The 26341-nt window shown below is 45.7% G+C and overlaps 1 pseudogene; it reads left to right on the top strand.

Moving 5' to 3' along the window:
- The first annotated feature begins 1596 nt into the window (after positions 1 to 1596).
- LOC125525839 lies at positions 1597 to 5102 on the top strand (annotated as a pseudogene).
- The last annotated feature ends 21239 nt before the right edge of the window (positions 5103 to 26341 follow it).

Below are 26341 nucleotides of genomic sequence, written 5' to 3'. Positions count from 1 at the left end.
TGCATATCTAGTATATATCTGATGTAAGTCTTGTGAGTACTTCGTATGAGTACTCACGATTGCTTTGCTACCTCTTTTCTTCTTCACGGATGTTGCGATCAGACGATGGACCCCAGGAGCTAGAGGATCCCGAGCTTGGCTACCGCGTGGAGATCTAGGACCAGGAGTAGTTTGGAGGTCCTAGGCCGCATGCCTTACATTTCGATCTAGTGTCGTTGTTTTGCTCAGCCCTCTTAGGGAAAATTTGTCTAACTATATATGTAGTCAGATATTATTCGCTTTGATGACTTATGTATTTTGGGTCCTTGTGACCCGGGCTTGTAATATATGGGTTTTGTGTTTATCCTTTGTGTCGTAGAGTTGTGTTGTGATATTGATGTGAGTCACCGTTCGTGATCGTGCATGATGCATGTATTATTAGGGCACAATTATAAATGGAGGCGTCACAGCCGGTCCTGAGGAGTATATTGAGTGGGAGATGTGTGCGGAGTATGTTTGAAAAAGTATTCACACATTTTATGGTAAAACTCACATATAATTAGAAACATGTTCACGCACTTCAAAAATGTGCAAGTAATTTCTAAGGTTTTTTCGAGTCAAATGTATTCATTTATTTTTGAAGTGTTCACGCACTTGTAAAAAATGTTAAGTTTGTCAAAAATAAATGCTCGCATATGCCAAAAATCTGTTCGTGTATATAGAAAAATATTCATGTCTTTTGTAATAAAAATCAGTATGTAAAAAAAGAAAATAGTAAAAAGACAAAAAGGAAAAAATATAAAAGAAAATGAAACCACAGAAAACGGATAGAAACAAACAAGGTAGATAGAAAACTGAAAAACCCGTACATATGATTCAGTGGAGCAATACATCCCAGCACTACCGAAGTGAAATAACAGAACACGCTTGCTAGCACTTGTCTCTTTTCTGTCTTTTCCTAGAATTGTAACATTGTTTCGGTACAAATGCAAACTTGCTTGCTTGTTAAGGACACAACGATCCATTGTGTAGACACAAATTGGCATTCCTATACTTTTGCATGTTTGAAACATGCATGCCGGTAAACATTCACCATGCATGCATTCCCAGTATTAGTAAACATTCACCATCCATTCCCTTTCTAAATTGGGATGCCAACGGCTCTGGGCGGTCGCTTTCCCCTCAAGAAACATTTGTCCACATTCCTAGCAGGGAGACCTCGCCGGAGCAGAACGTGGAACACGCTTCCGCGTGACGCCGCGAGAGGTGTCGCCAGCATCCTGGAGCGGAATCGTGGCCCACGCCTGCGGGCGCCGCTGGACCTTACAACTCTAACGCACACGCACATGCGAGCCCATATTGCAGACTTTTTTCATGTAAAAAATAATACTGCACTTAATATTGCATGGACCGTATGCATGCAATGCCAGATACTCCGTACCACGTAGTACCTACACCTCAGATCTACATGCGTTCCGCCGCTGGATACGTAAATAGATAAACAAATGCTAAATACTACTTCCATCGCTCTCTCTCTCTCTCGCTCTATTTAGAACGTGGACGATCTCTAGCTATAAATAGGACATCCAGGGCACACTCTCTCCGACACCAATCACTGCCATTTAGGACAGTGAAACTTGCACTCTTTCAGCCCTCTAACACTCCATCTCCCTGGTCGTCCGAGACTGCTAGCTAGCTAGCCAAAATGATAACGGCGACGAAGCCTCTAGTAGGCGGTGCGTGTGCCGCCCCGTCGTCGGCCTGGCGGCGGAGTTTCGTGGTGCCCGAGGCTCGCCGGAAAACAGGCAATGGCCGCCGCACAAGTGTCTCCAAGGTTAGCAGCACCAGCACAACCACCACTACGACCACCACCTTGTCCGACTCTAATGAGCCGGCCGCTGCACCACCACCACTCGCTCGCCCGGACGTCCACGTCGAGGACCGCACGCAGATCACCGAAATGAAGGCTACCGTGACAGTGCACATGAGTAAGGCAGCGGGCGTTCGTGATTTCCTGTACGATCTCATCCTAAAAACTTGGTTGCACGTTGACCTCGTCAGCTCCGAGTTGGATCCACGTGAGTGACAAACATCCCTTGTACGTACATTAATGCATGCATATGTACGTACAAGATTGATAATATGTGTTTGTGTGGTGTGCAGAAACGGGGCAGGAGTGGGAACCCATCTCCGGCGCCGTCAAGCACTCGGGTAGAGTGGACGACGAGTGGGACATGTACGAGGCCAGCTTCAAGGTGCCGTGCAGGTCACCAACTACCACCACAGTGAGATGTTGCTGGGGGACATCGAGGTCTTCCCCATCGGCCAGGAGGAGTCCGCCGCCACGTTCCACTGCAACTCCTGGATCGACCCCTCACACTGCAGCCCTGACAAGCGTGTTTTCTTTCCCGCGGTCTGTCAACTAATTAACTATCCAATCAGTCTTTGTTTACACGTAAATGGGGTCCTTGTTTTTTGAGTTGAAAACGCCATTGATCACTTAACGTTTTTTTTTTAAAATTCATTGACCCCCTTAACTTTTTCCTTTATTTAAATTCACTGATCCCTTAACAGATTTAGCATGTATATATGTGTGTGGTGCAGTGCTCGTACCTTCCTTCGCAGACGCCCAAGGGCGTCGTGGGGTTGCGCAAGCGCGAGCTCGAGGTCCTCCGTGGCAACGGCTGTGGCGAGCGCAAGGATCATGACCGCATCTATGACTATGACGTGTACAATGACCTAGGCAACCCAGACGACGATACACGGCCTGTGCCCGGTGGCAAGGAGCACCCCTACCCGCGACGCTGCCGCACGGGCCGTCCTCGCAGCAAGAAAGACCCATTTGCGGAGGAGAGGAGTCACAAGGACCACATCTACGTGCCCCGGGATGAGGCCTTCACGGAGCGCAAGACGGGAGCATTCGAAACAAAGAAGTTCATGTCAGTGCTGCACGCCTTGACCACGGGCCTAAAGACGGCCCGTCACAAGAGCCAGAGCTTCCCCTCCTTGTCGGCCATTGACAAACTGTACGACGACAACTTCAGGAACCAGCCGGTGCAGCCAGAAGGGGGGAAGCTCAGGTTGGTCATCGATTTGATTGAGACCGAGCTGCTCCACCTCTTCAAGCTCGAAGGGGCCGCGTTCCTCGAGGAGATACGCAGAGTCTTCAAGTTTGAAACTCCCGAGATTCATGACAGTACGTACACCAGAGATTCATTTAAGGCTACACACGTACATCATGCTTGCTTAATGGATCGATAATTGCTGTTGCCTAATTAGTAGACTTGCTGGAAATGCAGGGGACAAGTTTGCTTGGTTCAGAGACGAGGAATTCGCGAGACAAACCATCGCAGGGATGAACCCAATGAGCATCCAACTAGTCACGGTATGTTGCCATTATACATGGCTTTATTTATAAGTCTGGCACTCTGCCTTTTCTCTAAAAGCTAGCCACTGCAGTGCCTTTTTTCCTTCATTTTCCGGGAAAGGAAAATTCTTCATTGATTGTTTTACTAATTTCGATATGAAAACTATACATGCAGGAGTTTCCTATCAAGAGCAAGCTGGACGAGGCAACCTACGGCCCGGCAGACTCCTTGATCACTGCAGAGCTGATTGAAGAGCAGATCAGACGTGTCATGACAGCTGAGGAGGCCCGCGCTAACAAGAAGTTGTTCATGGTGGACTACCACGACTTGCTGCTGCCATACGTACACAAGGTCCGCAAGCTTGACAACACCACCTTGTACGGCTCGCGCGCCCTCTTCGTCCTCACCGACGACGGCACGCTCCGGCCGATCGTCATCGAGCTGACCAGGCCCAAGTCCAAGCGCAAGCCGCAGTGGCGCCAGGTCTTCACACCTGGATGCGACGGCAGCGTCACGGGGTCCTGGCTGTGGCAGCTGGCCAAGGCCCATGTCCTGGCTCATGATGCCGGCGTCCACCAGCTCGTCAGCCACTGGCTGAGGACGCATGCCTGCACCGAGCCCTACATCATCGCCGCCAATCGGCAGCTCAGCCAGATGCATCCCATCTACCGCCTGCTGCACCCGCACTTCCGCTTCACCATGGAGATCAACGCGCATGCTCGTGAGTTGCTCATCAATGCCAATGGGGTCATCGAAGGCACCTTCGCACCGGGGGAGTACTCCATGGAGCTCAGCTCTGTGGCTTACGACCAGCAGTGGCGATTCGACATAGAGGCTCTGCCGGAAGACCTCATCCGGAGGGGCATGGCGGTCAGAAGGGACGATGGCGAGCTGGAGCTGTCCATAGAGGACTACCCCTATGCCAACGACGGCCTTCTTGTTTGGGACGCCATCAAGCAGTGGGCGTTGACCTACGTGGAGCACTACTACCCGTGCACTGCGGACATCGTCGACGACGAGGAGCTTCAGGCTTGTTGGACGGAGGTGCGCACCAAAGGCCACGCCGACAAGCAGGATGAGCCATGGTGGCCCGAGTTGGACAATCACGAGAACCTGGCGCAAGCTCTGGCCACCATCATGTGGGTCACCTCAGCGCATCACGCTGCCGTGAACTTCGGTCAGTACCCCATGGCCGGGTATATCCCCAACCGCCCGACGCTCACCCGGAGGAACATGCCGACCGAGATGGGCGCCGACGACATGCGCGCATTTGTGGAGGCGCCGGAGAAGGTGTTGTTGGACACGTTCCCGTCCCAGTACCAGGCTGCCATAGTCCTTGCCATCTTGGACCTCCTATCGTCGCACTCGTCAGACGAGGAGTACATGGGCACGCACGAAGAGCCGTCATGGAAACAGGATGGGGCGATCAGGCAGGCATTTGAGGAGTTCAAGGAGAGGACTAGGGAGAGGAGCAGGTGGACAAGTGGAACAGTGACCCTGACCGAAAAAACCGGCACGGCGCTGGCATGGTGCCGTATGTGCTGCTCAGGCCATCGGACGGTGATCCTATGGACGAGAAGATGGTGATGGAGATGGGAATCCCCAACAGCATCTCAATTTGAGCTGAGTTGAGTGCGTGGCTGAACTAGCCGCAAATAAGCGTGTCTTCTCGTCTCTTGGCCCAACGGTGGGTATAATGGGAATGGACACAAAAAATGCTAATAAAAGACACGAGGATACTTGTTGCATGAGATAATATCTTTTTAGAGTAACAAGATATTATAGAAACAAGGCAAGATAAAAAGCCTTTTTTACAGTACTAGCAAAAACGCCCGTGCGTTGCAATGGCTACGGAATAAATTTGGAAGTGTGTGTGTTATTTACCCAATCCATCTGCTTCTACCTCATTGTATCTTCCTTTTGATGGGAAACTGTTTTGCAGTGAATACTGCAATTGCAAATGCCATGAAAAACTGAAGAGGTCCAATTAGAATTGCTCTTAGCTTCTAAGAAATTTTCACCATAATCGTTGTAATTATAAAGTAACAGCCCAAAGGTGGTGACCAAGTGAAAAGGGAAAATAACTTCATACACATAAATGGAATAGCAAAGAGATATTGCTGGAAATATCACACATCCGTTTTGAGCCAGTGAAAATATCTCCCATATGTATGAAAAGCACATAATGATTATTAAGTAGAAAAAATATGCAAATACTTTCCTTTCCATCGGTCCAAACTTAGTGCAAGAGTTATTTGGTTGTCGCTATCAACTAAATGGAATATAAAAAACTGGGCCTTTGCTCATGTGCACCAAAACAATATGTAAAGGGCGTTCTTTCAAAAGAAAAAAATAGCATAACAAACATGTGTTAGCGACAACATTTTAGGCATCTGAAAATTGCCTCGAAGAGGTTGATCTGGAGATGCCCTGGTCTCCTAGACCTGAAACATAGTGTTAGATATATTTATTTGCAATTCGTTCCATGCACCCTCAATAATGACTTGCACATGGCACCATGGCTAGGCATTATGTCAAAGTCAAATAGATGACCAGTATTGCAAAGAACAAGACATTAAAAATCATGTTGGTGATAACATCCCTAACTTGCTCTCCCCTGGTCATGGTGATGGATGCTCTCGGCAGTATCATCGAGGGGGCATTGACTTTGTATGCAACCTTTGGTGTAAGGTTTTCGGAAGTAGCATCGTTATCTCAATCTTATAGAAATTTAAGTCAGCGGGAATTCCAACTATACTATAACTTATAGGAGATGCTATCTTATAAATATGAAAAGAAAAATGTATATATAAAATTTGGATAGTTATAACCACAGTTCTACACAGTAAGTACTCCATTCACTCTTCTTAATAGTATTTTGGCAGAGCTCCTACTTGGTTCTTCAAAAAACAAAGTACAAATACATTGCATTGGCAAAATTTTAGTTAATAATTTGAATCTGGTATCATATAAGTTGTGCTTGGTTGACTACAAACCGTACTGAATGTATGTTTGACGAAAAATACCAACACAAAGTAATAATACGTTGCCATTGGCAAAATTTTAGTTAATAATTTATACTTTATAATGTAGCTTCAGGGAAGAAGACGATAGTTGGGAAGGCGTCACAGGGAGGCCACAACGGCAATAGAGCATTATCCAGCGGAAATAAATACATACCAGGAGCTAGTGAATGTTCAGGTTGTGGATTCTATCAGGTTCTGCGTCTTCCCCACGGGCTCCATGGCTTTCGCTGAGTATGGTGCAGGCCACGGTGTCGGCACACCGTGCACATTCATCCACGGCAAGCCCCGACATGCACCTCTGCTACCAAATCCATAATGTTCAGCATATGCCAATCTAACTCATTACAAGCATCATACAGGGGAGCTGAGCATTGAGAAAAGAAAGAAAGAGAAAAAAAAAGAGGAATCCGTAGATGCACGCATATATGCTAATGAAAGATGATAAGAGTGGTAATATGTTGTATTCAACTAAACATGTTTGAGCCGTCAGGATGGATTCAGAGGATGGAGTCTATTGGTGGTCCTTGTGTTGTATAATAGGATAGCTAGAGGTCTTATGTGTAAAAAAGGGAACCCTGTAAATACTCTGTACTGAGGAATGGATGAGTAGTTTTCTCCCCCCGAACAGAACTTCCAGAGTTTTCCCCTTTTCTCTCCACCCCCCACATCTGAACCCTAGTCCTGGAGGAGATCCTGATTGTGTTCTTCAAGATGGTATCGGAGCAGATCGGGGTGGCCAGTCCAAGCCTCAGCCGGAGGTGATCTGGCAGCAGTGGGAGGGGGTGCAGCATTTCGGCCAGAGGTTTGGTCGGAGGCAGCGTTGGTGGAGCAAATCGAGCTCAAGGAGGTGGCTAGGCACAGCGAGGGTGTGCGGCGTCGGTCAGGAAGGAGAGCCTCACCAGCAACTCAGTTCCCCTTCGTTGCTGTAGCTAAACAGGTCAGGTGTTTGTGTTCTGAGTCAGAAGAGTTGAGTTGTGGGTTCGTGGAGAAGGAGGAGGTCAGGGAGAGTGTGAGATTGAGAAGCTGCAACAGTGAATCGCAGGGGAAGGCATGTGTGCTGAGTGTGGAGGAATTGAAGGTATGGCAGGCAACAATAATGCTCTAGCAGCTGTCACTGCAGGGGAGCTAGCTGCTGTCTTGCAGGCAATGGATGAGAAGTATCAGATGTTGTTTGATGCGATTAGCAAGCAAGGGGCCTCAAGATCAGAAGGGGAGACCAAAGAGGAAGTACATCCTTTGCGAATTCCTCTTGTAAAATTAGAAGGACCTGAGAACTATGCGAGCTGGGCAGAGCATGCAGAGACAATTTTGGTTTCTAGGAGGCTTGAAGGTTACATTCTAGGTATAGTGGAGAAGCCTCTGAAGGAGAGTTCTAAAGAAGGTCAGAAGTGGAAGATGATGAATGCACTAGTGAGGGCCTGGCTATTGAGCTCAATATCACCTCAAAATTGCCAAGCAAGTTGAAAGGATTAAAGAAGCATCTGAAATCTGGAGGTTATTGAAAGGGACATTCTCAGGAGTAGGAAATGAAATGCTTGCTTGCAAGATTCAGAAGGAGTTACAAGACCTGAGCCAAGGCGAGAAGACAGTGGTCGACTATGTTTCGGAGCTGAAATGGCTTTGGAGCGATTTGGACTATTACGATCCAATTGAGATGGAGTGTGGCAAATGCATTGAAAAATTCAATAAATGGACGGAAAGGAGGCGTGTTAGGGAATTTCTGAATGGACTTAATCCTAAGTTTGAGAATAGGAGGGCCGCACTTTATGGCAGTGGCAAGCTGCCTACTTTGGAGCAAGCAATCTCTGCGGTCATGAGTGAGGAGACACGTCTGAAATTGGAGGTTGGAGGACCATCTATACAGGGCATAGCACAGAGGCGTTCAGCACTTTTTGTCACAGAAAATGCAAATTATCAGCGGTCTGGGTTGAACTCTTCTAATCGGAAGTGCTTTGAGTGTGGCCAGCCAGGACATGTAAGAGCATCTTGCCCTGGATTATTTGGGGGAGGACGCGGAAGAGGTCAGGACTGGCGCGGAAGAGGTCGCGGCCGGGGGCTTGATGGACGTTGTACTGGTCGCGGACGTGGTATGCGACCAGCAGGCAGGGCAAATGCCTCCGCTATGACAGAGGTGCACTCGCAAAATGTGAGTGTGGAAATGAGCGCGGATGATTGGGAGAAGTGTCAGCAATTCAAAGGGTTAAGTTTAAGTGATAAGCAAACCACCGAAGTGCCAGGAGCCTCAACCTCTGCCGCTTTTGCAAATTTTAGTGGTAATATTTTTAATGATAATCATCCTTATTTTGCTGATGCACCATGGTTGATAGATTCTGGTGCATCTAGACATATGGCTGGTTCACATAAGGAATTTACTAATTATGTCCCTGAATTAAGAACACAAAGCGTAAAGTTGGCTGATGGTTCCACGCAAACTATTATGGGTTCAGGGACGGTCATCTGCAACTCCAATATGCCTCTCTCTTATGTGTTACATGTTCCTTCATTTCCAATTAATCTTTTGTCTATAAGTTGCATTACAAAGGAGTTGAACTGTGTTGCCATTTTTTTCCCATCATGGTGTTTAATTCAGGAACTTGGGACTGGAAGAAGACTTGGGACAGGGAGCATGCATGATGGATTGTATTATTTGGAAAATGATACATCACCTATTGTAGCTGCTGCTCTATCTTCTTCACCACTCGAAGAATTTCTGCTACAACACCGAAGACTTGGGCATGTATCTTTTCCTATTTTGGGCCCGCTTTATCCTAAACTCTTCAATAAAGTTAGAAAGCAGGACCTGGTATGTGATGCTTGCCAATATGGAAAGCAAACTCGAAGCACTTATATTCTATCTAATCATAGAAGTGATGTGCCACTTCAGACAATTCACTCTGATGTATGGGGTCCTAGTGGAGTAGTGTCTATTAATGGATATCGCTATTTTGTTACCTTTATTGACTGTTGTACTAGGACCACTTGGGTGTATGTGTTGAGGAACAAGAATGATGTATTCGAATGCTTTAGAGATTTCCATAATATGATTTTGACCCAGCATAATGCATGTGTTAAGGTACTTCGGACCGATAATGGTACGGAGTATGTAAATAAGGAGTTTGATGGTTATTTGTCATGTTTTGGGATAATGCATCAGACTACCTGTCCAGGTACCTCTGAGCAGAATGGCTTAGCTGAGAGAAAGAATAGACATTTGTTAGAAGTTACTCGCTCTATGATGATGGCTATGAATGTTCCTAAGTTCTTGTGGAGTGAGGCATTGATGACAACAGCCTACTTGATAAATAGAATGCCATCTAGAGTACTTGGTTACAAGACACCAATAGAATGTTTAACTGGCAAGACTACTTATGTTGTCCCCCCAAAGGTGTTTGGGTGTGTGTGTTTTGTAAAAGATTACAGGCCATCGGTTGGGAAGTTAGATCCAAGGGCTTTGAAGTGTGTGTTTGGGGTATTCTGGGAAGCAGAAAGGTTACAAGTGTTGGTGCCCATCGGAAAGACGAATGTTTGTGAGCATGGATGTAATCTTTAGGGAACAAGTTCCATTTTATGGAGAACCTGAAGATTTAACTGATGTCTTTCCTGATCTGTTTCCTAGTGATGTTTCAGATCTGGACAACGAGACAGGGGGAGGAAAAGAAGAAGAAAGCAACTCTACACCATTAGAGAAAATCATGGTTGGGGTAATACCACATGAAGACAAGATTGATGATAGCGATGTGGATCTTATTGGAGAACAAGGGAAGATGCAAGGGGAGCAACATGATACACCAACTAAGGCTATACGGTGGTCAAGACCGAATGAAGAACAAAATCTACAGGTGTATACACGAAGGCATCGAACTGAGGAAGAACAGGTGCAGGGGGAGGAAATAATTTCGATGGAGGATGATTCAGAAGTTCAAGTTCAATCCGACATGCATGATTCAAGCTCACGACCATCAACTTCATCCAATACTTCATCACCAGCCTCCACACGTGATGGTATACTTTCTCTTCATTATGATGACTTGAACGTTCCAATTGCCCATAGAAAGCAGCCTCGCACTATTGCTAGAAAATTGCCCTCTAAGTTAGCCCCATATGATGTTTCAAATTATGTTTCATACTCTTCTATTGGGCCTTTATATAAGTCATTTATAGCTTCCTTGCATTCGGCTGTGCCTATACCACGTGATTGGAGGGAAGCGAAGCAATATCCATAATGGAGGGCAGCAATGTTGGAGGAAATGGCGGCTCTTGATAAGAACCAAACATGGATACTTACTTCTCTCCCTGCTGATAAGAAAGTTGTGGGTTGTAAATGGGTATTTATAGTTAAACAAACTCCAGATGGCAAGGTGGAAAGATATAAGGCTAGGCTAGTGGCAAAAGGGTATAGTCAAACCTATGGGGTAGATTATGATGAAACTTTTGCACCGGTGGCGAAATTGAGTACTGTCAGAACTTTAATCTCGATAGCTGTAAATCAACACTGGAAATTGTTCCAGATGGATGTTAAAAATGCTTTTCTCCATGGAGATCTGCAAGAGGAGGTTTATATGAAAATTCCTCCTGGGTTTAGCAGTCGGGAAACAGCGGGTAAAGTATGTCGGTTAAGAAAATCTCTCTATGGACTAAAACAATCACCTAGGGCATGGTTTGGAAGGTTTCGAAAGGAAATCTGTTCTATGGGGTATCGACAAAGCAATGCAGATCATACCATGTTCTTTAAATGTCTGCATGATCAGATTACTATACTTCTTGTTTATGTGGATGACATTGTGATTACAGGTAACAATGAGATGGAGATATCTCACTTGAAGAAGATGTTAGCAAATTCGTTTGAAATCAAGGACATGGGGTATCTCCACTACTTCTTGGGAATTGAAGTTGCATATGGCCCAAAAGGTATTTACCTCTCACAAAGAAAATATGTGCTTGATTTACTTGAGGAGACAGGGATGTTAGGATGTAAACCTGCAGCCACCCCAATAGAACAAAATCATCGGATCTTGGTAGATAGTGGTGATCCTGTTGATAGGCATCAATATCAAAGGCTAGTTGGGCGATTAATCTATCCGTCGCATACAAGACCTGATATAGCATATGCTGTTAGTATTGTAAGCAGATACATGCATGATCCTAGAACTAGCCACTTAGATGCCGTGAATAGAATTCTAAGATACTTGAAGAGTTGTCCTGGGAAAGGAATCTTGTTCTCTAATCATGGGCATCTGAGAATAGAGGGGTACACCGATGCAGATTGGGCTGGATGCTTAGATGATAGACGTTCAACTTCAGGCTATTGCATGTTTGTAGGAGGAAATCTGGTTAGTTGGAGAAGTAAGAAGCAGAGTGTGGTGGCTCGATCGACAGCGGAAGCGGAGTTTAGATCAATGGCTTCAGGGTTGTGTGAACTGATGTGGCTGAAAACCTTGCTAACTGAGTTGCAATTGTGTGCTGGTGCACCTATTCAAGTCTATTGTGATAATCAGGCCACAATTAACATAGTGAATAACCCAGTTTATCATGATAGAACTAAACATATAGAGATCGATAGGCACTTCATTCGAGAGAAATTAGACGAAGGGTTATTCCAAATTAGTTATGTTAAGTCTGTAGATCAGCTTGCAGATGTATTGACAAAAGGAATAGGAGTCGTATCATTTATGAGGATTTGTAACAAGATGGGGCTTATTGACATCTTTGCCCCATCTTGAGGGGGAGTGTTGGTGGTCCTTGTGTTGTATAATAGGATAGCTAGAGGTCTTATGTGTAAAAAAGGGAACCCTGTAAATACTCTGTACTGAGGAATGGATGAGTAGTTTTCTCCCCCCGAACAGAACTTCCAGAGTTTTCTCCTTTTCTCTCCACCCCCACATCTGAACCCTAGTCCTGGAGGAGATCCTGATTGTGTTCTTCAAGAGAGTCAGAGCCTCATTGCCACCTGCAACGAAGAAGTGCAGCTATGACAGATTTAACAGGACTCGGTCATCATCACACTACAGTAAGAGATGTAAGCAACATACCAGCGTCAGTTCCCTTGATCTGATTGCCGGCGCCATGCAGTCCCAGCCATACCTGTTATCGCAAACCTCGCAACATGGAAAATCATGACACAAAATCCAAATCATTTTGATGAGCGAAAGATGAGCGTACACCATCTGAATCTGAGGATTATGGTTGCTCACAGGAAACATTGCCGGTGTCGTCGTCAAGTCGCTTGGTATTCAAGGATGACCCGCCGGGAAATGACCATGGTGATGGCACTAAAATCAGTGCGCCGATGCCAGCGTCGTGGGATCTTTCACTCTTACCTCTCACATAGCAGGGCAGCAATTCACACACAGGGGCACATCAACTGCAGCTCTGTCTGAATCATCTCTTCCTCATGCTCTGTTTGGTTAAGATGTTTTTGTGGATTCCGTTAATTGTGTGAGCAATCAGGTAAATGATTATTATTTTGCTTTGAATATTATCCTTTCCTTTGGATTACTAAACTGGATGTTATCTCTGGTGGAAATCGAACATGCTCTGTATGCTAAATTTAGGAAAAGCCAACTGGGAGAATTATAACTTGGCACCTTGTTTCTTCTTCACGGGCTGCACAACTTCTGGGAGGAGAACGGGGTGTGTGACCATGGTTGGGCTAGACGACTTCGTCAGCGTTGAACTCGAAGTTCGGCGACGTCCTGCCCGAGCTTGTTAGCGCAGACCAAATACTCCCAAGGCAAGTAGCTGGCGGAGCTTGGGGCGTCGGAGCAGGCCGATGAAGCCCAAGGCCGGCGACCACATGGCTTGAACGGGAGGCAGGGGATCTGGTGGTCGTCATGGTGGAACACTTCTTATGACATCGATCTGAGGGCAGGGACGAGCAGCTATGGGCCCGGCATGGACGGACGGTGGTCGGTCGAAGAATCGTCGAGCTAGGAGCACAAACGAACGACTAAGTCAACCGGAGAGACTTGCGGCAGCCTTCGAGACAGCACCGGCGGCAGGTCACATCCCGTAACCCTAGAGAGAGACATGCCTTGTCCAAAAAAAAAGAGACGGGATAAAGAGCGATGATGGCATTTGAAATTAGGCATCTACACATGCGTATGTTTTTTTAGAGACACACCTACATTTTTTTTGACACACGTACGTGAGATGGATGTATGCATTCAGGATTTCATGCTTCATGCTAGTCGTATGTTTGGGTCAGCCCGTGACTTTCTCCAGCAAGCTGGGGCACGGTTTAATGATCTCTACTTCTAATGGAGCAGTTGGTGGATAGTCCACGCGGTTTTTTTTCGCTGGTTTATTTTCGTCATACTCCCACCACCGATTTTTTTCGTCGTCGTACGACCTGTGCACTACCCTCGAACGAAAAAACCCGCTACATCAAAAACCGCTGGTTTCGCTCCCTCGTTCACGCAGCTGATCTATCTCCGCCCCTGCCCGAAACAGCAGATCGATCTCCGACGCCGCCCGATCGCACGCCCGATCCAACCCTACGCCCACTCCGCGGCGGATCCATCCCTGGACCGCGCCGCGGCGGATCCATCCTGTGCCGCGCCGCGGTAGATCCATCCCTGCGCCGCGCCGATCCATCCCTCTAACGCGGCCTAACGAAACCTTCGCCGTCGCGGTTGCAGGAGGCGGCGGTCTGCTGTTGGATCGGGCGAGGAAACGGGGACGCGATCCCGCGTGTCGTGTTCGCCGGCGATCACGACCCCGATCCGACGGCGCCACCCTGTGACCACCCACAGGTTCTCAACGTAATGCAAGTTCATACACATTATTTTGTACTTAATATTACATACTGAAGGCCATACAAAAAATCGTCTCAGGAGGCGGTGAACTACCGTGGGATCGCTTCAGGAGACGCGAAGCGATCTGTTGTGTGATCTCTTCAGTAGACTGTAAATCCCCTGGTGATCCCCTCCTGGATGCGCCCAAGATCCAACTTGTGCTGTACGTATTGCAAGTTTATACTCAATAATCGCTCATTACTTAATTTACTCAATAATCCCTCGGTTATGACTATATTTGCTGGAGCATGGTAGGCCAAACAGCAGTAAAGAAAATGCATATTTGAGTTGGTTGCAAGTGCTTACTTGGAATGCTCACTGTCGGCAATCTTATATTACATATACATCAAGCACATGACCTCCTTTCCTGGAGCATGGTATGCCGGGCACCATTTCTGAAATTTGCAACAGAATCGTTTAGGACATCTTTACGCATGATGCTGATCATGTTTAGTTGCTGTACATGTTTGCATAAATGAGTGTGCAGCTTTTACTTACTTTGACTGGTTGGTTGTGTGGCTTGGTCTGCTAACTTTACACTGCCAAGAAGCAGCCTGTCCAATAAGCATAGTCAAACAATTTAGAAGCAGACTGTTTACATACTTAATGTTGTCTCCAAGTTCACTAACGAAAGTACATGAATGTTGAAAAAAAAAGTTTAGAAACATTCTCATTAAAGAAAACCTCCCAATACGGAGGCCAGGACCGTTGTATACCTGAATATATCAGAAATGACCAATTCCTCAAACTTGCAACCAAATAGCAATACTAGCAACAACCACGTGTATTTATATTCAAGGATTAGCTTGTAAAAAGATGATCAAAAAAATCAATACTAGCATGTGAAGGTTGACAAGATTACAGCATCCAGGATGCCAACTAAGTTGACACTGGGCACATAACAACCATTGTGTTCTGACTATTCGATATACTAATACTGGGATTTTTTTTTGAAAGAATACTAATACTGGGATTTAATAACATGTACCTGAGTAGGTGAAGTTGCTGTCGGACTCTTCGTACTCAAAACTGCAGTAGTGGAAACAGCAGCAACACCCTGGCAACCAAACAAGAAGCGATGTTGAGAAATATATAATTACCCATAAAAACATGTTAGAGAAATGGTCTGCACCAGCATAGCAGAGTAGCAGTATGAGTGGGGAAAAACATAAGAAAGTTTGCCAGTCGATTCTATTAACAGCTCACAGCTCACGTTGATAAGAATGGAAGGAGCAAATGAAACCATGTCTTCGAGTGCTTCAACCTTCTCCATAGGGAATGTGCTATAGAGATCCTCAACATCACTAAATTCATCAAAATCTTCCTGAATTCGGATTAAGAAATCTATAGTCAGAACAAGCACCAGATCCACAATGCTTTTAGGTCATCACAATTCCGACTTGACTATATAAAAAATTCAAAAATGGATATTATGACAGCTAAGCAGGAAGACAATCCCACCTGATTAATATGATGGTAGATAACTTCAGTTCACAACCAATTGTTAATATGATGAAATCTTTGCTTGTAGGTATGTACGGGGAATCCACAAAGCAAATCTGCGGAACATACAACATCGTCAGGTGTCCCTAGAGGTAAATCTTTGACTAATTTTTTTTCCATGATTTAATACTAATTATTTATCGAATTTATCTCGCTTACTTGTATGAATGACACTCAGATGGGCTGACACTTGAACCGTCTGGGCAACCGGTTCTTCCGGATAATGAACTTGTGGGTACTGAAGGTGTAGGATCATTGGTAGAAAAAGGGCCTATAGTCCCGGTTCGTAAGGGCCTTTAGTCCCGGTTCCTGAACCGGGACTAAAGTGTCGGTACTAATACCTCCCCCTTTAGTCCCGGTTCAATCCAGAACCGGGACTAAAGGCCCTCCACGTGGGCAGTGCGCAGAGCCCAGTCAGGAAACCCTTTGGTCCCGGTTGGTGGCACCAACCGGGACCAATAGGCATCCACGCGTCAGCATTTCTGTGGCTGGGGTTTTTGTTTTGTTTTTTGAAGGGGGGGGGGGTTGGGGGTTTTGGGGGGTTAATTTAGGTGTTTCATATATTGTGTTAGCTAGCTATAATTAATATAGAGAAGTGTCCTCTCTTATGTCCGTGCTTGGTCGACGCTACGTACTATACATACGTATAGAGAGGACTAGACACGCTGGCTAGCTAGTAAAGCAAAAGGAAACAGAAGATCATCATGAACATATATGCATACAGAGAGAAGTGATATCGACCACCTCTCCTTCTCCGAGAGATTGGTCGAACAACAAGTTCTCGTATATCTATCTGACACTACCGGCTACATATATACAATAATTATCTCTTACAAATATAATCATACAGACTCAGGGTCCACATAGAATTCTCCGTCTTCAGGGATCACGTGGTCAAGAAAGAATGCCGCCAATTCCTCTTGAATTGCTCACATGCGAGCTGGTGCTAGGAGTTCATCCCGCTTCTGAAACATCTAATTTGAAGAAGGGGGTCAATACATATATATATGAATGAATGAAACTCAACACAAATGATGGTAATAAAATAAAATTGTGAATGTTGTTATTTACGTACTTCATATTGTTCGTTAGAGTACCCGCCCTGCTCACACGTCGTGTGGCGGATGGACTCGCAGATGTAGTATCCACAGAAATCATTCCCTTGTTCCTGCCACAACCACTTTACAAGAAATAGAGGTCAATCAAACTGATAAACAAGAATGCTAAATGGTATTGATGAAACTAGCGCTTGAATCACTAGGAGATGCGCAGAACATGCTACTATAGTACTTACTTTCGGGTGTCTAAATTCCAGCTCCTTCGGCAGTCCCGTAACTTTTTTGGTGAATTTTCTCCAAACCCTGCCGGACAAAGAAAATAATTACTTGATATCAGGAAATGAACAAAGTTACTGATATGGTGGATAATGATCGATTTAACTTACTTCTTGAGGATTTCAGTCATGTCTGCATAGTCCTGGGGATCTTTTCGTTTTGAGTCTAAGACGGTTACTAGTCCCTGCTCAAGCTTAATCTCTAGGAGAATATAGTGGAAACTGCACACGCATGCATAACTCATGAATTACATTATTATAACCTTGACTAATATATAAGGGAAACCGAATACGCACAAGACAGTAACACTCACTTGAAGTTGTAAGGAAAGAGTATTATATCTTTGTTTTGATTTATTACGAATGATTGTAGCAAGTTGGCCTCGGTAGCTGCGGCATGAAGTTTAACCTGAGTTGCATCTATGAGATATGTGTTAATGAACCCAATATCACCGACTTGTCTTTTCTTCAATTCGACGATCTTCAATCTGCATAATATAGTGAGGATGATTATAAATACATGCAATGAAAGAGCTAAGCTATATAGAGAAACTTAATGACAGAAGTAGTACTACTTACAGACAGTAGCAGGCGACCGTTGTTTTATCGAGGGCCAATTGATTGAAAAACTGATAGAACTCCTCAAATGGAACATGCAACAGATCAATTCCAACGAGGTCATGCTCCTTTTTAACTTTCACATACAAAGTACTCCTCCCCCCAGAGTCTCTGCAGATTTTCAAGTACCAATCATGCAATCTTCGCATCATCGTTGATAGAGATCTTTCATCTTTGACGAGAGGCTTCCCGTACTCGTATCTTTGTATCTGCATGTCCATGGGTTCATAATGTACTTCGTCGGGCAGGTAATCTGCAAGATTGCTATAACCGGGCACCATCCTCGGATCATTAGTGACGTTGTGGCTAGGCACCTTGAGCGGGGGGCATGATTGCTTCGCTTGTTTGCCGAGCTGGGCAATTTGTTTCCCAGCTCGTCGTTCTTTCAGCCTTTGATCACTAACAGTACTTCCCGACTGCTCCGCTTCAGCAAATTCCTTTCCAATAATGCGGTCATAGTTTCCTTTCGGCGGATCAGACTTCGGTGGTTTTGTCAGGGCAGCCAGAGTGCGCTTCACTTTCACCCGATCTACCTTCTCCTCCGGAGGTGGATGTTTCTTTGCTTTCACCCCTTCAAAGAATTTCCTCACTTCTTCTCGCGCGATCTCGGCGTTCTCCTCCTGGGTCCTCTCGTATGGTAACTTCTCTGGAGTCTTCAGAGAAGGACCGAATCTGTATGTCCTCCCGCCTCTGGTTGTACTGCTAGACGCCGACCGAGCAGACGAAGCGGTTGTCTTCTTTACTTGCTTAAGAGGCGGAAGGGAAGGACTATGACGCGCCGGAGCAGCTGGAGCGGCGGCAGATCTCTTCCGCCCTTGCTGACGAGGCGGAGAAGGAGGAGGCTGGCTGCTCGGGCGCGTCGGCGCAGGCGGAGACGGAGGCGGAGTGCCGCCACGCGCCGGAGAAGGAGCCGGCCGAGGGCCCTGATCGTCACTCGCCGGAGGAGGCGATGGAGGAGGCGGAGTGCCCTGACTCGCCGGAGGAGGAGGAGGAGGCGGAGGCGTCCAGTTCGGAAGGTTGATGAGCTCCTTCCGCCATAGGCATGGAGTCTTCAGAGCAGACCCCAGCCGAGTCTCCCCTTCACCGGTAGGGTGGTCAAGCTGGAGGTCCTCAAATCCCTCCGTTATCTCATCCACCATCACCCTAGCATATCCTTCTGGAATCGGCCGGCAGTGAAAAGTTGCGCCGGGTTCAGTAGGATAAACAGAGCCAACAGCCGCCTTGACCTTCAAATTCATCCATTGCATCATAAGGTGGCAATTTTGAGACTCCGTTATAGCATCTACGGGATAGCTGGCAGGAGCCATCAAGGCATGCTCCGGCTGAAGCAGCTCGGTGGAAGCCACGCTGCTTCTGCGCTGAGATGGCGGGGTAGCTTCGGGGGAGGCTTCGGCAGTACGTTTGCTGCGATTTGCTTCTCGTTCCTCTATCGCTTGTACCCTTGCGTGCAGCGCCTGCAGTTCGGTCTACTACACTTTTTTCCTCCTCTCATGGGATTTGTAACCGCCTGCGTCCGGAAACCCAACCTTCCACGGAACGGAGCCTGGCGTGCCTCGTGTCCGTCCAGGGTGATCAGGATTCCCGAGGGCCATTGTGAGCTCGTCGTGCTCTCTATCTGGAAAGAACGTCCCTTCCCGCGTTGCTTCGATATACTGCTTAAGCTTACTGACTGGTATGTCCATTTGTTCGTTCGTCCAAATGCACTTCCCTGTTTCAGGGTCCAAGGTTCCGCCAGCCCCGAAGAACCAAGTCCGGCAATGGTCTGGCCAGTTATTTGTCTCTGGTTCGATCCCTTTATGAACCAGATCATTCTCAACCTTGGACCACTTAGGCCGGGCTACGAGGTAGCCACCTAACCCTGTGCGATGGTGAAGCTTCTTCTTCGCAGCATTTTGCTTGTTTGTCGCCGACATCTTCTGACTCTTTTCCGATGTCTTGTGGGCCACAAATGCGGGCCAGTGATCTCTGATCTTCTCATATCTGCCCTTGAATTCTGGTGTCTCATTATTTTCGACAAACTTATTATTCAGCTCTTTCTTCCACCTCCTGAATAGTTCTGCCATCCTCTTCAGAGCAAAAGACTTGATTAATTTCTCTTTAATTGGGTTCTCTGGACTATCCTCTGGCGGTAGGGTGAAATTTGACTTCAGCTCAGTCCAAAGATCATTTTTCTGCATATCATTTTGCTGGATGCTTATCGGGATCTTGTCCCTAACCAGAACCCCGCACTGAGCAACAAATGTGCTCTTTGTCCGGAGGGGTTCAATAGGTTGGCCGTCGGGCGCGATTGCTGTGATCTCAAGCTTTTCATCCGAGCTCAAATTTTTCTTCGGGCCTCGTCTCTTTACCGAAGTTGTGCTCGATCCGGAGGGCTAGAAAAAAGAACAAAGACTTAATTAATATGTGTACACACCAAAACAATGAATGCATCAATCAGCTAGTCAACATAGGCTTAACTAATATATATACCTGGCCGGACTCGGTTCGGTCACCGGAGCCGTCATCACGGTCTCCTTCTTGCACCGGCATTGGGTCACCGGAGCCATCCTCATGTTCTTCTTCTTGCACCGGCATTAGGTCACCGTAGCCAGCTTGTTCACCCTCTCCTTCCAGACCATCGGTTTCGTTGAGATAGTACGAGACGGCATCACTTCCTTCTGCGATTATATCCCTCAACAACGCTTCTTTTGTTGCTTCGTCTAGGGTGGTGTCCATAGTTTCTACAAATATTTACAACATGGCAATTACTTTCAAACATGACAGATGGATATATTAGTGCCAAACGTAGAACTAGCTACCTAATCATAGTAAGCTATCGGGAGGGGGTATATATCGACAACGACGACACTACATCTATGTCCCTCGACGACCCTCGTTCCCGATAAAAAAAGAGGAAGAAGAAGAAAAAAAGAGGAGAAGAAAGAATAGAGGAGAAGAACCCTCGAACCCTCGACCCCTAGACGACCCTCTTCTTCCTCTCATGTTCGAGAGGATCGCCGAGGGGTCGGGAGGTTGCCTAGTGTCAAAGGATTCAACAAAACCATGTCTTCATCATTAGGCGAAAGTAACATGTGCATGATGGTACAAAGCTCTTCAAAGTTGTTCTGGAACGGAGTCCCAGATAGGATAATTCGCTTTTTGGTACAAAGTTCAGAAAGAGTCTTCCGAATATCGCTATTTGGAAGGCCTTTGCTGAATTCGTACCAAAAGGCGGATTATTCTATCCGGGACTCCATTCCAAAACAACTTTGCAGAACTTCGTACCAACATGCCCTGGTTACTTCCGGCTAATGATGAAGGCATGGATTTCATAAATACTTTGACACTAGGAAACCTCTCTCGACCCCTCGGCGATCCTCGACCCCTCAAACCCTCGACGACCCTGAAACCCTCGACCCATAGACGACCCTCTTCTTCCTCTCATGTTCGAGAGGATCGCCGAGGGGTCGGGAGGTTGCCTAGTGTTAAAGGATTCAACAAAACCATGTCTTCATCATTAGGCGAAAGTAACATGTGCATGATGGTACGAAGCTCTTCAAAGTTGTTCTGGAACGGAGTCCCAGATAGGATAATTCGCTTTTTGGTACAAAGTTCAGAAAGAGCCTTCCGAATATCGCTATTTGGAAGGCCTTTGCTGAATTCGTACCAAAAGGCGGATTATTCTATCCGGGACTCCATTCCAAAACAACTTTGCAGAACTTCGTACCAACATGCCCTGGTTACTTCCGGCTAATGATGAAGGCATGGATTTCATAAATACTTTGACACTAGGAAACCTCTCTCGACCCCTCGGCGATCCTCGACCCCTCAAACCCTCGACGACCCTGAAACCCTCGACCCATAGACGACCCTCTTCTTCCTCTCATGTTCGAGAGGATCGCCGAGGGGTCGGGAGGTTGCCTAGTGTTAAAGGATTCAACAAAACCATGTCTTCATCATTAGGCGAAAGTAACATGTGCATGATGGTACGAAGCTCTTCAAAGTTGTTCTGGAACGGAGTCCCAGATAGGATAATTCGCTTTTTGGTACAAAGTTCAGAAAGAGCCTTCCGAATATCGCTATTTGGAAGGCCTTTGCTGAATTCGTACCAAAAGGCGGATTATTCTATCCGGGACTCCATTCCAAAACAACTTTGCAGAACTTCGTACCAACATGCCCTGGTTACTTTCGGCTAATGATGAAGGCATGGATTTCTTCAATACTTTGACACTAGGAGAAGAAGAGGAAGTCTTCTCCACTATTCCTTTCTTCTTCTCCTCTTCTTTTTCTTCTTTTTTCTTCTTCTTATTTATTTCTCCTCTTCTTTTCGGTAGAGGAAACCCTAAATAGAAAGTATCGTGGGTGTGAGATACATGTGGCCGTCGGTGTCGGACACTACATCCACGTCCCACAAGTGACGTGGGCGTCGAAGGCCGCGCCACTTGTGGGATGTGGATGTAGTGTCCGACACCGACGGTACATGTATCTCACACCGACGATACTTTCGATTTAGGGTTTCTCCTCTACCGCTCGGCGACCCTCGATGACCCTCGTTCCCGATAAAGAGGAAGAAGAAGAAGAAAAAAGAAGAAAAGAAAGAATATAGGAGAAGACTTCCTCTTCTTCCTCTCCTCTTCTTCTCCCTCTTTTTCCCCTTCTTCCTCGCCTCTCTCATGAATGTCCGACGTTCTCGACCCCCCCATGTGTCGAAGAAAAAAAAGAAGAAAAAAAAGAGGAGAAGAAGAAAGGAATAGAGGAGAAAATAGAAAATTAGAATATATATTCTAATTTTCTCTTCTTCTCCTCTATTCTTTTCTTCTTCTCCTCTTCCTTTTCTTCCTCTCCTCGTCTTCTCCTTCTTCTTCTCCTTCTTTCTCTACTTATTTTCCTTTTCCTTATTTTACTTTTTCCTCTCCACTAACATAAAATGCACTAACCTAAAATGCAACAAACATAAAATGCACTAAAGAGGCTCAACTAACCTAAAATCAGTGATAAAATGCACTAACCTAAAATCGATATCTACTAACAACTTAAAAAAATTAATACATATATGAAAAAATGCATATATGAAAAAAAACATCATCACATATATCATCAACAGAAAAAAACATCATCATATCATCAACAGAAAAAAACATCATCATATCATCAACAGGAAAAAAAACATCAGCAACATCATCATATCATCAACCTAGGGCCGGCGCCGGCGCGGGGCGACGACGGGGCGCGGGGCGGCGACGGGCTCGGGGTGGCGACGGGGCGGGGCGACGGCGGCGGGCTCGGGGCGGGGCGACGACGGGGCCGGGGCGCACGACGACGGGCTCGGGGCGGCGTCGGGGCGAATGGGAGCGGTTGGCCAAAATTTCGCAAGTGTTGGCTTATATAGCCGGAGCAATGGTCCCGGTTCGTGGCACGAACCGTGACCAATGCCCCCCTTTGGTCCCGGTTGGTGCCACGAACCGGGACCAAAGGCCAATTTTCGGCAGCCCAAAGGGCGGGAAGCGAAGGTCGTTGGTCCCGGTTGGTGGCACCAACCGGGACCAATGCCCTTGTGCGCCCCGCGCCCAAAAGTTTAGTCCCACATCGCTAGCTGAAGGGCGCCGGCACTGGTTTATAAGCGCTGCTCTGCCTCCCCATTCGAGCTCCTCTCTAATGCAGGCTTTCGGGACTAAACTTGCTACTGCCTGTGGGCCTATTGGGCCTCTGCGGGCCTGAATCCTGGCCCATGTAGGGTTTCTAGTCGTATTCAGGCCGTGGAGGCCCAGTAGGTGGCATTTTTTTGGTTTTTTCTTTTTTATTTCTACATTTTTTTGGTTTTTTATTTTTTTATTTCTACTTAAAACTAAATACTTAAAGTTTTTTAGTGATTTCTTTTTGCTTTTAGGTCACAAAAATTATAAACTTTCTGTTAGTGCCATTAGTTTTAAATTTTGAATAGTTTAAATTTGAATTTTTAAAAATTTGTGTGAATCACTAGTTTATGAATAACTTTACTATAAAAATAGATTTTTTTTCTATTTATTTTTTATTTATACTTACAACTAAATACTTATAGCTTTTAGTGATTTCTTTTTGATTTTAGGTCGCAAAAATTATAAACTTTCTGTTAGTGCCATTAGTTTTAAAATTTTGAATAGTTTAAATTGGAATTTTATAAAATTTGTGTGAATCACTAGTTTATGAATAACTTTACTATAAAAATAGAATTTTTTTTCTTCTTTGCTATTTATTTTTTATTTATACTTACAATTAAATACTTATAGTTTGATTTTAGGTCACAAATATTATATTCTTTTTGCTATTGAAGAATATTATAGTTTTATTTTAGTTGATCATAACATAATATTTTAATTGATTGTTTTTATTTTCATAAAAGTTTTGTAGTTCATTCTGTTTGCTATTAATTCATTCTTTGAGCTAAATGACTCCGAAATTGGAAAGCATTTCAAAATTAACTCTGAAAAGGTTGAAAGTTGGCATGGTATCATCATTTCACCCACATAGCATGTTCCAAAAAGTAGAGAGGGTTACGATAAAAACTTGATGCACTTCGTGTACAAAATGGACAATCACTTTCGAAGTATCAAAGTTTCGAACCATAAGACATGAAAGCATTTCAAATGAACTCTGAAAAAGTTGAAAGTTGGGATGGTATCATAATTTCACCCACATAGCATTTGCTTATTGCGGGAGAAAGTCTTCACTTTTTCTTCGCTTGTGTCATCTGCTTATTGCGCCGTAACCATGAATAATCTTCATTGTTTATCAGAATGCTTGGGTCAGCCTTGACATTGAAGGGAGGAATTTCATGAAAATTTTCATAATCTTCAGACATGTCTGTCTTGCCGTCCACTCCCAGGATGTCCCTTTTTCCTGAAAGAACTATGTGGCGCTTTGGCTCATCGTATGATGTATTCGCTTCCTTATCTTTTCTTTTTCTCGGTTTGGTAGATATGTCCTTCACAAAGATAACCTGTGCCACATCATTGGCTAGGACGAACGGTTCGTCAGTGTACCCAAGATTTTTCAGATCCACTGTTGTCATTCCGTACTGTGGGTCTACCTGTACCCCCCCGCCTAACAGATTAACCCATTTGCACTTAAACAAAGGGACCTTAAAATCAGATCCGTAGTCAAGTTCCCATATGTCCACTATGTAACCATAATATGTGTCCTTTCCGCTCTTGGTTGCTGCATCAAAGCGGACACCGCTGTTTTGGTTGGTGCTCTTTTGATCTTGGGCGATCGTGTAAAATGTATTCCCATTTATCTCGTATCCTTTGTAAGTCAATACAGTCAAAGATGGTCCCCTGGACAACAAGTACAACTCATCACAAACAGTGTTGTCACCTCTGAGACGTGTTTCCAACCAACTGCTGAAAGTCCTGATGTGTTCACATGTAATCCAGTCGTCGCATTGCTCCAGGTGTTTGGAGCGCAGACTGTTCTTGTGTTCATCGACATACGGGGTCACCAAGGTAGAGTTCTATAGAACTGTGTAGTGTGCTTGAGACCAAGAATATCCGTCCCTGCATATTATTGAGTCTCTTCCAAGAGTGCCTTTTCCAGTCAATCTCCCCTCATACCGCGATTTAGGGAGACCTATCTTGTTAAGGCCAGGAATGAAGTCAACACAAAACCCGATAACATCCTCTGTTTGATGGCCCATGGAGATGCTTCCTTCTGGCCTAGCGCGGTTACGGACATATTTCTTTAGGACTCCCATGAGCCTCTCAAAGGGGAACATATTGTGTAGAAATACGGGCCCCAGGATGACAATCTCGTCGACTAGATGAACTAGGACGTGCGTCATGATATTGAAGAAGGATGGTGGGAACACCAGCTCGAAACTGACAAGACATTGCGCCACATCACTCCTTAGCCTTGGTACGATTTCTGGATCGATCACCTTCTGAGAGATTGCATTGAGGAATGCACATAGCTTCACAATGGCAAATCGGACGTTTTCTGGTAGAAGCCCCCTCAATGCAACCGGAAGCAGTTGCGTCATAATCACGTGGCAGTCATGAGACTTTAGGTTCTGAAACTTTTTCTCTGGCATATTTATTATTCCCTTTATATTCGACGAGAAGCCAGTCGTGACCTTCATACTGAGCAGGCATTCAAAGAAGATTTCTTTCTCTTCTTTCGTAAGAGCGTAGCTGGCAGGACCTTTATACTACTTCGGAGGCATGCCGTCTTTTTCGTGCAAACGTTGCAGGTCCTCCCATGCCTGAGGTGTATCTTTTGTCTTCCCATACACGCCCAAGAAGCCTAGCAGGTTCACGCAAAGGTTCTTCGTCATGTGCATCACGTCGATTGAGGAGCGGACCTCTAGGTCTTTCCAGTAGGGTAGGTCCCAAAATATAGATTTCTTCTTCCACATGGGTGCGTGTCCCTCAGCGTCATTCGGACCAGCTAGTCCACCGGGACCCTTTCCAAAGATTACGTAGTGTAAATCATTGACCATAGCAAGCACATGATCACCGGTGCGCATGGCGGGCTTCTTCCGGTGATCTGCCTCGCCTTTGAAATGCTTGCCTTTCTTTCAACATTGATGGTTGGTCGGAAGAAATCGACGATGGCCCAGGTACACATTCTTCCTGCATTTGTCCAGGTATATACTTTCAGTGTCATCTAAACAGTGCGTGCATGCGTGGTATCCTTTGTTTGTCTGTCCTGAAAGGTTACTGAGAGCGGGCCAATCGTTGATGGTCACGAACAGCAACGCCTTAAGGT

Source organism: Triticum urartu, chromosome 7 (assembly GCF_003073215.2).
Source record: "Triticum urartu cultivar G1812 chromosome 7, Tu2.1, whole genome shotgun sequence".
In the NCBI taxonomy this organism is placed as follows: domain Eukaryota; kingdom Viridiplantae; phylum Streptophyta; class Magnoliopsida; order Poales; family Poaceae; genus Triticum; species Triticum urartu.
Note: the sequence above shows the minus strand (reverse complement) of the source record. Positions and strands in the feature narration are given on the sequence as shown.